The sequence below is a fragment of the Mytilus californianus genome, unplaced genomic scaffold (genome assembly GCF_021869535.1).
Source record: "Mytilus californianus isolate M0D057914Y unplaced genomic scaffold, xbMytCali1.0.p SCAF_11, whole genome shotgun sequence".
Lineage (NCBI taxonomy): Eukaryota > Metazoa > Mollusca > Bivalvia > Mytilida > Mytilidae > Mytilus > Mytilus californianus.
In genome coordinates this window covers 46,751,416-46,764,998 of record NW_026262593.1, presented here as the reverse complement: position 1 = coordinate 46,764,998, position 13,583 = coordinate 46,751,416, and the positions used below count along the sequence as shown (strand labels likewise).

The following is a 13,583-nucleotide window of genomic DNA, read 5'->3' as shown; positions in this document are numbered from 1 at the left end:
GTCAAACAGCATTGATGTTCCCGGTCAAAGATCTGAAGGTCAAGATTAGTCGTGTGATCTGTAAATAAACCGATTGTGTCCTTCCTATTCCCTATCGTGACATTTTGACTGAGTCTGGATGCGCATGACTAGAAATGAATGCATAGCAGGAGATATTTTTCCTGTCGACGCACCAATTCTCGGTCCGTTTTGTTTCATGCGATTTCATGCAATTCCCTTTGTCAATATATGTGTTAGTAAACAGTAATGATAATTTAACATTGGTTAATAATGTTGCAACTTATTTCTTTGTGTTAAGAATAATACAACTGTTTGCATCTTTCGTAAAAAAGTAAATTTAAGTTTGGGTTGACCTTTAATGTTTACATAAATGACGATCGATGTTTCCATTTAGAGTCGTTTGAACGACGATTGGACGTATATTCATTTCAATTGTAACGCAGAATGTATGTTCGTTGATAATTCTTTAAATAAACATCAATATTTTAATTACATTTAGTTTTTAAACTTTGTACAAATATAACGAAAAAGTTACTTGAATTCTTTTGAGATTTTGATTTTGCAATTTCTATTACAAGTTACAGTTTATGGTTTATGCGTTTGTTTAACGCATTACGTTTACCAACATTTAAATATCGACGTATCGGGGTTTTTTTTCATTATTTTGTAAAATGTTTCTTCACCCCCATTCATAGATATCCGAAGCTGCATTTGGAACAACTTTTCATTATAATTGGTTTTCAATGCACTTCCCACTGTTTAGGTTCGTTGCATAATTTGAAACACTTACGTTGTCTACCCATGGATAAAAATCGTTAACCGTTTGTAGCAGATCTTTTCGTTATATTTGGATAGCAATGTCCTACTTCGTATTTGAATTGGCATTCTAACTGTTTTGATTTGAGTGTCACTGATAAGTCTTCTGTTGTCAAAACACGCTTATGGCGTACCAAATTATTAGCTTGGCATCCCTGATGCGATTTTATAATTTGTTGGCGATTGTTCCAGATAAAAGAATCAAAATTCACAGATTGGTACATTGTATTTTGACTTATCTTCATTCATTAATGCTTCTTTTGCTTTACATTTCATCAATATTTTGTTTATCAACTCAGAATTCAATTTTGTGTAATTAAACAAAATGTTTTAAAAATATCATGATAAACTCTTAATATGCAATTAACTGTTATTTCTACGAAAACGACTATGACAACGCTCAGCAAAATAAGAAGAGACGATTTTTCATTTATTATGAAATAAGGAGATTTGGTAATACTGCCAATAAGACAGCTATTTTAAAGGATCCATATGAAGAGGATTTAAGCAACTAAAGGTCAATTTGCGGCCTTTAACAATGAGCAAAAGTCAGATATAAGGGCCCTAATATGACAAATGTTAAATAAAATCTAACAAACAAAACCAACGTCCAGATTTATGAGAAAAAGCAATAACCAAAAATCAAATATCCATGACAGCAACTAAAGACAACCAGTGAATTACAGGCACCTGACATGGGACAAGATCATAAAGAAAATGACAGGATAAGACATGTAAGCGAACTCTTAACATTGTTCCTGACCTGGGACAGTGTGTAACAGTACAACAGGAGTCCATATATTACTGGTGGAGGAAGCCACAGTTCTCGAAGAGAACCAACTACCTTCATTAGGAAAACTAGCAATCCTCGTCAATTAGGATAGGAGTCGAACGCATACATGATTTTTTATTGGTTGGTATTGGCTTTGAACAAGCTTCCAGTAACTGCGAGAACTCTCAGATCTCTAATCTGTGTCTTTTGAGCTTTTGTTAGGATTGTTCTGTGCTTTGTATCAATCTGATGAGTTAAAGCCTCTTCAACTGATTTTCATATTAGTAGTTTATTCTTCTGTTGAATTGTTTCACCATCTACCCAGGTTAGGGGGAGTTTTGGCGCTACAATCTGTGTGTGCCAGTCCCAAGTCAAGTCAGGAGCCTGTAATGCAGTGGTTATCGTTTGTTGCTGTATATCATATTTGTTTTTGCTTATTGTTTTGTACATAAATCAGGCTGTTAGTTTTCTCCTTTTTTTATTTTACATTTGTCATTTCGGGGCCTTTTATATCTTACTATGCTGAAAGGGTTTCGCTCATTGTTGAATGCCATACGGTGACCTATAGTTGTTAACTTCTTCGTCATTTGGTCTCTTGTGGAGAGTTGTTTCATTAGCAATTATACCACATCTTCGTATTTTTATAAAACCACTCGTCCGTCGTAGCGCCTAAGTACAAATCTAAAAGTTGTCACAGTTACTAATAGCTAGTTTAAAGCCCAATTTATTACAACTTATACATAAATTTTTTTTTTAAATTTTGTACATATTCATATCCTGCATGTTTTTGGAGTAAACTATTTATTTTCATTCTGTTTATGGCAAGGTTATTTATTTTAAATTTTTACCAGGCCAGGATAATTATTTTCAAAAAAATTCCTCCTGGCATTAAGTACAGGAACAAGACTTTTATTTAACATGTTAAAAGGATTCAAATGGTGCCCATATAAATGCCTACAACCTGTCGATCAACTTTACTCCCGAAAGGCCCTTTTGGTTATATCATATGTGATGTATTTATACATATTATTACCCCCTCCGTCAACTTTTGTTGTTGATTTTATATTCAAAGTAAATAAAAGGAATAGCAAATGCAGCAAAATCAATGCTTTTTATTTCGTCTTACACGTGAACATTACAATGATAATTGTACATCAATATGAAGCTGTACTCTTTTGAGTTTTCTTCGTGTTTTGTTTCATAGGTTTTTGAGTTTTCTTCGTGTTTTGTTTCATAGGTTTTTGAGTTTTCTTCGTGTTTTGTTTCATAGGTTTTTGAAATTTCTTCGTGTTTTGTTTCATAGGTTTTCTACAATTTATTTGCATAAATGTCAGCCTTTCCAAAAAAACCAGTGGCAAATGCTCTTAAACTAAATGATTAAGCGTTAATATGTTTGTTTCTATGTGGCTGTTTAACGCCAAGCTCAGCACTTTAGCTATATCATAGCGGTCAGAATCATTGGCGGAGGAACTATCGATCTCAGCAGGAAAACTGACAATCCTTGTTAATTTAAAATTTAAAAACGCGCCATGAACGAACGTTTACGGAGTTCGAATTCACCACCTCGACTATAAAGATGTAGTGAGAGATCAAGGAGGTATAGCCATCGCCCTGTGCCCTTTTACCTGAATTTTAGACGATTTGTAGCTGTAAAGTGACAATTTAAGCCCTCCGTAGATATCGAAGATGACATTATTCTGGGAAATCCTTTTGATACGATCTTTATTTATACATAGTCTAAAAGATCATTCAATTTATTATGGACATTAAAGACCAGGGGGTCTCGCCGTCATTTAAGCGGGGTAGATCTTGAAAATTATGGTCTGAAAATTGTTGATACAAATTTACAATCGTCTGGGTTAATGGTTTTCTTAAATATATCATTACAGAGGTCAAGACAAGTTCAAATAGTAGTCTGCATTATAGCTAATTGATAAATTGATTTTATTGATTTTGTATTTTAGATTTAATAGTAGCGTATATCTCAGACTGTAAAACTGCTAAATAATACGATTTTGTTATCTGAAAGAGAAACAACGAAATTGGGTTAAATACTGTGAACAGTTATACATGAAATAGTATGTATATACATATATTAGAGAATATTCGTTTTTGTAAGCAGTCATTAATGATTTGGGATAACAATTGTTGTCAAACACCATGCACATGATATGCAATAAAACAAAACAAAAGCAAAAACAAAAAAACAAAAATAACACAAAACAAAAACAAAGACAAAACAAAAACAAAAACAAAAACAAAAACAAAAACAAAAACAAACAAACAAAACAAAATGATACAGGATACCAGTTTTAATGCAGTATTGACGAATACTTGGGGCGTCTTAACTGCACTTCAGTTTAAAAAGTGTTTGTCTGGGTAACATGATTTATTTACTAGTTTTAATTGGCTGTGAACTAGCTTTCAGTAACTGCGAGTACTCTGAGATGGGTACTTGGTGTCTTTAGACTATTTGCTGGTTGTTTATTGTGATTTTTGTCGATCTGATGAGTCAAACATACCTCAACTTTGTTTTATTTTGTGTTGTTAACCCCTGTCTCCGGTTACGGGAGGGCTTAGTTCTCACAAACTTGGTGTTTGTCGCAGTCTTTTATATTTGTTTTACGTTTAAATTGATGTATACTTAAATATGGCCTTGTTTTTTTGTTTGGATTGTTTCCAGGGCCTTTTTATTGCTATTATACTGTATGGACTATGTTCAATGTTGAAGGCTGTACGGTTGCCTATAGTTGTTTACGTCCACGCCATTAAGTTTTAGTCGAATAGTTGCCTCATTGACATTCATGTCAGATCTTGTTGTTTTTATATTTTCTGATGGTAAAAGTCTAATTCAGTCATTAGTAATATAAAAAGTATTAACCATATATCAGATTACCAACATAACAGTTGGCAAGTCAAATATCTTTATCTGTTATCATACCAATTTTAATTATTTGTCTACACTGTAAATTGTCAATCTGAAACTGATTATTGATTGATTGTCAATTTAAGGTGGATCCCTACAGATATAGCAATTTTTTTTTCACCATTGAATTTTTCTTAAAATTTGCATACATATACTATGCAATGGCCTCTATAAAAATTTGAGTTAAAAATAGTATGTCACCAGACTCGTTTCCATGGTAACGGTCACCAAAGTTGGTACATCACGTGTATGCATAAATATATACCTGTTGTAGAAACTCTGGATTTTTTTCAAGCCTTTGAAAGTATTTTGAAAGGTTTGTTCTTCATTTATTACAAAATTAACATCAAAAATGTAAATAAAGCACAAATAATGGCAGTTTTATTTTTATTTATTAATTTCGGCTTAAATTTCATCAACACTGCTGCACACAAAAAACACAGATTTTGTTAAAAATTTCTATTTTTCTTAAATTTCAAACAAAAATGGTCCAATGAATATTTTTTAAAATTTGACATAAGATGGTCAAAACAATGAGCTTTGAAAAAATAAAAAGAAAAATATGGGTTACCTGACTATTTTTTGACCTAAAAACGTTTTTGTGACCCCTAACGACACAGTGATCAACAGCAGTTCTTTGTATATCTTTCAAAATTGTATGTACAAAGTGTGACACATGTTGTCATATCCTTTGTTAAACTTACACAGAATAATACAGTTTCACAAGACAATCAACTGAAAGCAATTTTTGTTTCTATGAACAATGGTTACCATGGCAACATGACAAGAAATTGGAAAATTCAAGTTTTTGCATTGTTCTGATGTGCAAGAGTAACTACCTAACAGGCAAAAAGAGATCAAATACCATGATTTCAGAGCTACAACACATTATGTAAATGTAAACAAATATTATGATAATGCAGCTTATATAATCATTACTGTGGTCTAAAACGAGCAAAACAAATTACTCAGCAGTTAGCGAAAATCACCATATATTTTTTTCTTTCAATTATCGATTGATAGATACCAGTCATGCAAGTAAATGGATTAAAAAAATGTCAAGACTTTGTCATCCTGTCCTCAATTAATGATTTAAGTTTGATGAAGCATAATAATAATACATTATATATTTTCAGTTGTCATAGTAACATAAGCAAAAAATGATGACATTATAACTTTTTCAAAGGTTTTTCAACTTTCTTTATTTTTAATGCCTCAATAATTAAGCAAAAATATAGACTGTTATATTTAAAAATATGTATATAGTTTACTCCTCTGATTCAGTCAAATACTGATTGATAGTCATATAAACATAATTAGAGTTCATTTTGTTCCCTGTCAAAATTGTCAATCCTTCGATCCATATTGAATAGTACAGGTTGCTCCCATTCAGATATATCATATTACTATTAGTGGCATAACGAAAAGAAAATACCAGTTATTTTGCTCCCTTCATTTAAAATGTCACATCTTGGCATATTACATCTCTGGAATAGGTTTGATCCACAGACAGCTGCTACCTGAGTGAATGTCATTATTTCTTAAAAAACTTCTTGTTTGAAAATCAAATTTTACACATTGATCTATATATATATATATATATATGTTATAAAGAATATGAGAAGGAATTTGCTGAATGTCACAAGCACTAAAGCATTGTCGTTTACTTCAGTTTCTATTTCATATGGGGCCGTCTTTCTATTCTTTTTATTTGAATTCTTCTCTTTTAAATTCTGTGTTTTCTGGTTATCTCTTTGCCTTTCCAATTTCTAATTCATACTTTCCCAAATTTTCAGAGTAAATTTGCCGGGGGAACGTTCTGATGCTGCATTTACCTGAAAGTTTAATTTATTTATTTGTAATGAAAAGGTGTAATATATAATATTATAGTGCAAAATCCAATCATGTATTAAAACATCAATTTAAAAAGATTATATACGTGACTAACCATGCTATCAAAGGTACTTATTAAGCTTTTAATATCATAATGTGATATATGGCCAGTTTTTGAAGTGATTGCAATAGTTAGGTCACCTGATGGGTATGCAATTTTATATTGCTTCTGCATATGATGTACATCCTTTTTAGTGTTTTTTTTTAATGTTCAATGGCAATTTGGAATGAAATATAAGTGACAATATAGGGAGCATTATAGTGTCCAATACAATTCAAATTCAAGGTATATATTTATTCGCTGTTACCTTGACCATTTACCTTCAATCAATACAGTTGAACTGTTCTTTTTGGTATATATTTACATATACAGCATGTGACCAAGTTTGTGATAAACATAAGTAATCTACATCACATAGTTAGCTTCATTGTGGCACATAGGAACCAGTGGCAGTCTTTATAATATACTTTATATTTATTAAATAATAAAATAAAGTACAAATCAATAGTGTAAAATGTAGATCACTGTGCCCTTCTTTTGCCTGGAAGCTGAGGTACTAACTGAGACTCTGAGAGTCATATATGTGTATATAGGTTTGCATGATCTGACACCTTTAAATATGGTTGCTGAGATATGAAACTGGATGTTTAACATAACCAAAGTCAGTGAAGTGGCAAATGTATGTCATCTATGTACAAGTTTACATGATCCTACAATTTATAGTTGGTGAGATATGAACTTGTGCATTTCAACTTGAGGCAAACTAAAATCTACTAAATCTATTGTCCAAAAAGAAATGTTTATGCCAGCAAAACACCATTTTCAGATTAAAAAGTATCAAATGAAACCTGAAGTTTTTTTCTCAAAAGTAACTACATGTAATTATCCTAAAATGTAAGTATTTACCATTGACAGCCATTTATATCCTTTATTTTTTTGTAAAACTGCTGCTAATAACCTGCTGTTTTTTAAAGGATGATGATCCACCATAAGACCTACAATTGATAAGAAATATAATAAAAATCGTATTGAGAGTAAATTTATATAATTATAGGATTCATAATGAGTGAGACTTTTATATTACTTGTTATCAACTTCGGTTGTTCAATAACAAAATAATAAAAATAATGATAAACGAGCCATTTTTTTTTTAAAACAAATTAACTATAAATTCACTCACAAACTGAAAAAAATCATATTCCATATAATAACATGAGCATTGCAAAGTATGGTATCCTCTCACCATAGAAGACTGTTGCTTCTTAAGATTTCACAAGGGTGTTTAGAATCTACAAGGTCCACTTTGACCTTGACATTTGGGCATTTTTTTTCTATTAATAAAGTTATAGCCTTAATTCTTTAAATTTACCTGTATTACTTTCATAGTTCCAACCAGTACCAAACATTTGCTATTTTGCAACAAAACTGGCTTCAACCTAATGAAAAAAAGTAGTACAACATATATTAATGAAAGTACATGCAGTGTTCAAATACTATAGCTAAAACATATTACATTTAAAATTAACTGGAAACTCAGGCTGTCAACAATGAAATTTGTAACAATAATGTATAAAGGCTTTCAAAACCAAATTGGGTTCATTAAATTTGTTGAAATTATCCATAAATATGGATTTCATTTTATAAATACCAATGTAACTAATTCTAGTTCAATATTTTTGTTGAAACAAATTCTGTTATGATCTATACTATATCAAAGTCTTCAAGTATACATAACACTGCTTGACCAAAAAAATATTTTGAAATATTGACCCTAAACTTGAAATTATTACCATGATCTGTTAATTCATTTTTATGACTGCTAGGGCAAATATGAATATAATTATGGTCCTTAATATCTATTTCGGTAAATTATCAAAAAAATACTTTGAAATTATTTAACTAAAGATTTAATTACCTTTCAATTATTCATTATATTAACCATGTTTAAAACTGTTTCTTCTCCTGATTTAATTTACAGGATTCTTTTGCAACTGCAAATATTTTCATTCCGGTTTCATTCTCCTTTTTCGTTATGGTGGATGAAGTCACAGAAAGTACATTCAATCCATTAAGAAAATTGTTAAAATGTGAGGCACTAATTCCTGCATGTATCATTCCTGAAAAATATGATATGAAATGTCAGTCTGCACATTGGTTAATTAGATAAACTATTTAGACTATTGAGTTCATAATTTTATTTGGAATATACAATTGTTTTTTTTTTTAATTTATATTTATATAGTATGATTGTAAATTCATATTTGCCTTTATTCTTATAGATCACAGACTCATATAAATTTCTAATAATGTGGAGTGAGGGTGGGTGTGGCTTGCATGCCCCTTCCTCATTTTCTTTTTTCCCATCATGCATTATTCTGCATTCTACACAGCATTCTATCTGTGTTTTTAAATGACTAAATCTCTAAGGTATCAGACCATTTGGTCTATGATCACATGCAAAAGATGATTAATATGAAAATTCTGATTATAAGATAAAGACAACTAATATTTCAAGTTTGTAAAACATTATTTCTGTGAATGAATCATTGTGACTGTATTTGTTTTCTTTTTCAATTCTAATTTCATTTATGATAAATTGCTACCAAATAATTATTTACAAAATAATCCTCCCCTTTTGAATGCAAAACTAAAAAGCCCCTTATGGTGTTGTCTTTCTGTTCATTGCAAAAATGATAAATAAAATAACTTCCAGGGGCGAAATTCCAGAAAAAATTACTAAGTCCAGCTTCCTAAAAAATTTGGGCAGAACTTCCTCTCAAAATTATGCTTTTTACCCTCAAACCACACAAACCCCAGACCATAATAGAGGGGAATTCAAGAAAGAAAAAAAGTGGTGCGGGGCAGGTTCATTTATACAAGACATGAAACCATACACCTTCTCCACCAAGTAAAATGTGTAAAGAGAATCTAGAGAGAAAATTTAAATCTCTTACCAAGTGCAGCTTTTGAATTGATAACAAATTCACCAGTTCCATTTCTTTTCCTCGTATCTACTCTTTTACATATGCATGATATGCAGGTTACATGCACTGCAGCTACTACAAGGTAGCATGGTATGGACAAAATGCTTCACTGCCTCCACCTCCAAGGTCGTATTTCCGTTTGCCGACAGTATCCGCAGGGGACAGTCACACATCTTCACGAACAGATTCTGCGCTAGGTGGTGAGCCAGAGCTAGCCGTCGACCTTCTTTCCAGGTTTCGTCAAACGAAAGGTCACTGTGATCGGACGCCGAAGTTCTCCAACTCACAAAAACTTGTATCATATGATCTTATAAGTTGAGAATCATTTAAGACTGTGTGAACTTTCAGGCTGAAGCTATTATATTCTTCATTTTAAACGAACGCATGAGTTTAATCTTTTTGATAAACGTTCCTCTCTTCCGTGCGATCAGCTGTAAGTTGTTTACATACGTTATCAACATACGACAACGGAACTGTACCCGTGACCCAGATATATAGGCGATATATCCTAAGATTAAAACAGGGAACCAGTTTTACATCAGTAAAACGTTGTTATCTCCCTTAGTATCGGAAGTTACCTTAAGATCTTTCATGTTTTCAAAAGCGGGCTTGGATAGTGGGGTTTTCAATCACAAAAAATGACTTAGTTCGTGCTTGGAAGTTTGTAGTTGCTTATGCTTGTGTTCTCTTATACATTTTCTTATCACAATCTGTTACAAGGTCAAAGTGTTATGAGGTACTGTAAGTAAACAGATAAACTAATTGTATGCTCATTTCTCGAAGAACCCCGCAATGTTAAGTAATCCACTAAAATGGACATGACATTGGACAAAGCGTTCTATACGATAGGACTTAACTTATAAGCGATATTGATTTTCTCCAAGATTTGTTACCTTAGTCAGATTTGCTTGGTCCTAATGTTACCAAGATTGGAAGACAAAAACAACATTCTTAATAATTATTGAACCAAAGTACAGTGAGAAGGAATAGTTTATTTGTCAGATATTAAAATTTATATATTTGTATACAAGTTACAATTTTAGTTATGCTATTATCAATTTTCACCACTTATTATCCAGTTATGCTATTATCAATTTGCATCCATTTATTGTCCATCAAATTTATGTCATTGGCTTCGGGAATCTGTTAGCTAGTAGTTACTGCGGTCAGATTCTTGTTATTACAGAATATTACAATCCGAGTTATATCGACTCTCAATTTATGGTACTGGTTGGCGGTATAACAAGTTCCAAAACATTCTTTATGAAATGAATGTTTTTTAACTTGTTAAGTGGCGGACTTTATAGGCTGCACCAGTACCGATGAACTTGATTTATCACTATATTATTATACAATTTAGAACATTATTCCATGTAATCTTCATTTCCACCTCAAACGTAGTTTCTCATGTTGATTTTTGGATATCTGTTGCCAGGGTTCATTAAGCACCCCATTATTTCAAAATTTCATTTCATTTTAGTTTTTATTTGAATTTGGAATTTTATTTATCTATTTTATTTTAATGATTTGATTTGCATTTTGAATTTTCATCTAATTTACGAGTGCGAGTGGGGCATCCGTGTACTGTGGACACATTCTTGATTTCATATGTTTTATTCAAAAATTCTTTCTTTGGGTCTGTTATTTTGTTTTTGTTATGTTATTTGTCGGGTTATTTATTTTTTTTTACTATTTTTTCTTAGTAATTTGTTTGTTTATTTTTGCTTTGTAGACATTATTCAGGATATGTATTCTTGAAGTATATATTGTGTTTGTTTTTGTTCGTTTTTTTTTGTTTTTTTTTAACATATTATACTTTATTTCATTACAGCTGTGTATAAATCTTTTAAGGATACAGCTTTCTCCTTAAAAGCTCTAAATACTATAAATAATAGGTTAAGGGTTACTTATTGATACTAATACTATAAACATATGATAATTATAAATTACAATTTAAAATTTTCCGGAAATATAACAGTGTTTTTCCGTATATTTTAATTTACTAATAAATCGTCCTATATAATACAAATACTACTGTAACAAAAACATGCAGTTGGGATTGAATTTTACAATTTGTGAGTATATAACCATGATAACTATTAGTTTTGACTTTTGATGTTTAGTGTCACTGAAACATGTGGTATTAAACAGCTAAGAAGTAAAAGGATTTGCTTTAGCGTAAAGCTTACTTCTTGTTTCATTGCTTTGTGGTGGTTTACTCTTGACAAAAATTGATACTTAAATATAGCGAACACATGTACTTCCTTTTCTTTTCTATTTGATAAGTAGTATGCTTTATTTATACTAAATATTACTATTGTTATAAAAAAATTAATTTCATAATACTTTTCATCATTTATTTTATATCCAAATATCAGGTTTTCTAAACTTATAATGTGATATCCAATTTTGAGTTTATTAAGAATTAATCTAATACTTTCCCAAAAAATTTTTAAATATTTGCAGGTGATAAAGATATGTTCATAATTCTCTTTAACATTGCATATATTACATAAAGGAGTATCTACTATTTTCCAAGTTTCTAATATTTGTTTACAGGGCAGTATCCAATGTAATAATTTCCACCTCAACATTTTCAATTTATTATCTTTTAAGTATTTAAAAATAAGCAGTATATTGTGTTTTATTTTCTATTGATATCTTCAACTTTGAATATTAAAATGGAACCCAACATTCACATATTCCGACATCCTTATGTAATTCATATCAAACGTTACTCCACCAGATTAAGGCATGAAAATACTTCATTCCTGAGGGTATTTTAATATATATATTCTGGAAAATCACTGGAACTGACTGGATAAATTTATATATTATTGCTTGCATGAATCCTATATTAATTTCGTGTTCCGGCGGCATTTTTATAGATTCTAAAATGGGTTTTAGATATAGGCCCGCCATCATCAGGGATTGTCCTATATTTCCTAATTTCTAATTTTAGTTGATGTTATCAGATCTGCTAAATTTTTGTGCCTTTTATATGCTATAATAGGTTTCTCTGTGAATATCTTATTGCAAATTACATCTTTTTGTAATATGTGCCAATGTTTGATGATATATTTTCCAAGTTTTCTTATGCATGGGTTGTATTTGGTAGATAAAACTAAAGGAATATCCTCTTTTTGTTCTTTAGAATTTTTCTCAATAGAAATTTTCTATGCCTTGTTCTTGCCTCATTTATACAGTTATCTATCTCTTTCTCCTTGTATTCCCTTTTAATCAAGTTCAATTTGAACTGTGAACGAATTTGTTCTAAATCATCTATATTATTTGTGTTTCTGATGTATCGTATAATCTCACCCTTGATAAAACCGAAAAACACATGTCTAATGTGACAACTGTTCCGATGTAGGTATAAAAATGAATTGGTGGGTTTAAAGTGTGTTTTCAAATTCAATACGTTTTCATTGAGAAATGTTCTCCCTTTAAATAAATGAACATCTAGAAATGTAGTTTCAGCATTTGAAATTTCATATGTGAATTTAAGGAACGTATGGTGGCTATTAGCAAACTCAAAAAAATCAATCAAATCTTGTTTGTTGCCATGGTATATTATAAAGCCATCATCCATGTATCTCACATAATACAATATATTATTTCTATTACGAAATTTAGAAAGAATTTCTTTTATGATATTGTACATTAAAATGTTACAACATTATGGGGAACAGCACACCCCAATAGCTGCACCAAGACATTGTTGATATAGAAGTCCATTAAATTCAAAGATATTATTGAGGAGGACAGATCTAAGGAGGTGTAGTAGATTCTCTGTGGGTGGGCGTTTAAATTTGTATTGTGATTTGTCAAAGTCATCATAGGCAATTCTCACTGCAGAGATAATATTTCATCAATTGGACAATTTGTAAGCATTTGGCTTATTTCAAAAACTGCATAGCAGACAATCAACATGTGGTTTAATTGTTTCTTATTTGTGTATAAAATCAGATGTGTCTTTTATGTATGTTTGTTGTTTTTGCACGATAGGCACAAAAAAATAATCAACATAACGGCTTATATATTCTGTATTCGTGCCGATTTGAGAGATGATTGGTCGACCAGGTGGAACTATGTTTTGAATATTAAACCCATTGCATTTTCTATCAGATATGTCAGATTGATTCAATTTATGAATTTTTGGTAGTATGTGCATATGTCCTGATCTATAAT

At 30.9% G+C, this 13,583-nt stretch overlaps 1 long non-coding RNA gene across 1 annotated transcript; it reads right to left on the bottom strand.

The window, feature by feature from the left end:
- Positions 1 to 4,880: 4,880 nt before the first annotated feature.
- On the bottom strand, positions 4,881 to 7,923 carry LOC127720195 (uncharacterized). Its single transcript, XR_007990660.1, has 3 exons — positions 7,778 to 7,923; positions 7,315 to 7,403; positions 4,881 to 6,349 (listed from the first exon to the last, which is right to left on the bottom strand). It is a non-coding gene; the product is annotated as an uncharacterized LOC127720195 (long non-coding RNA).
- Between the last annotated feature and the right edge of the window lie 5,660 nt (positions 7,924 to 13,583).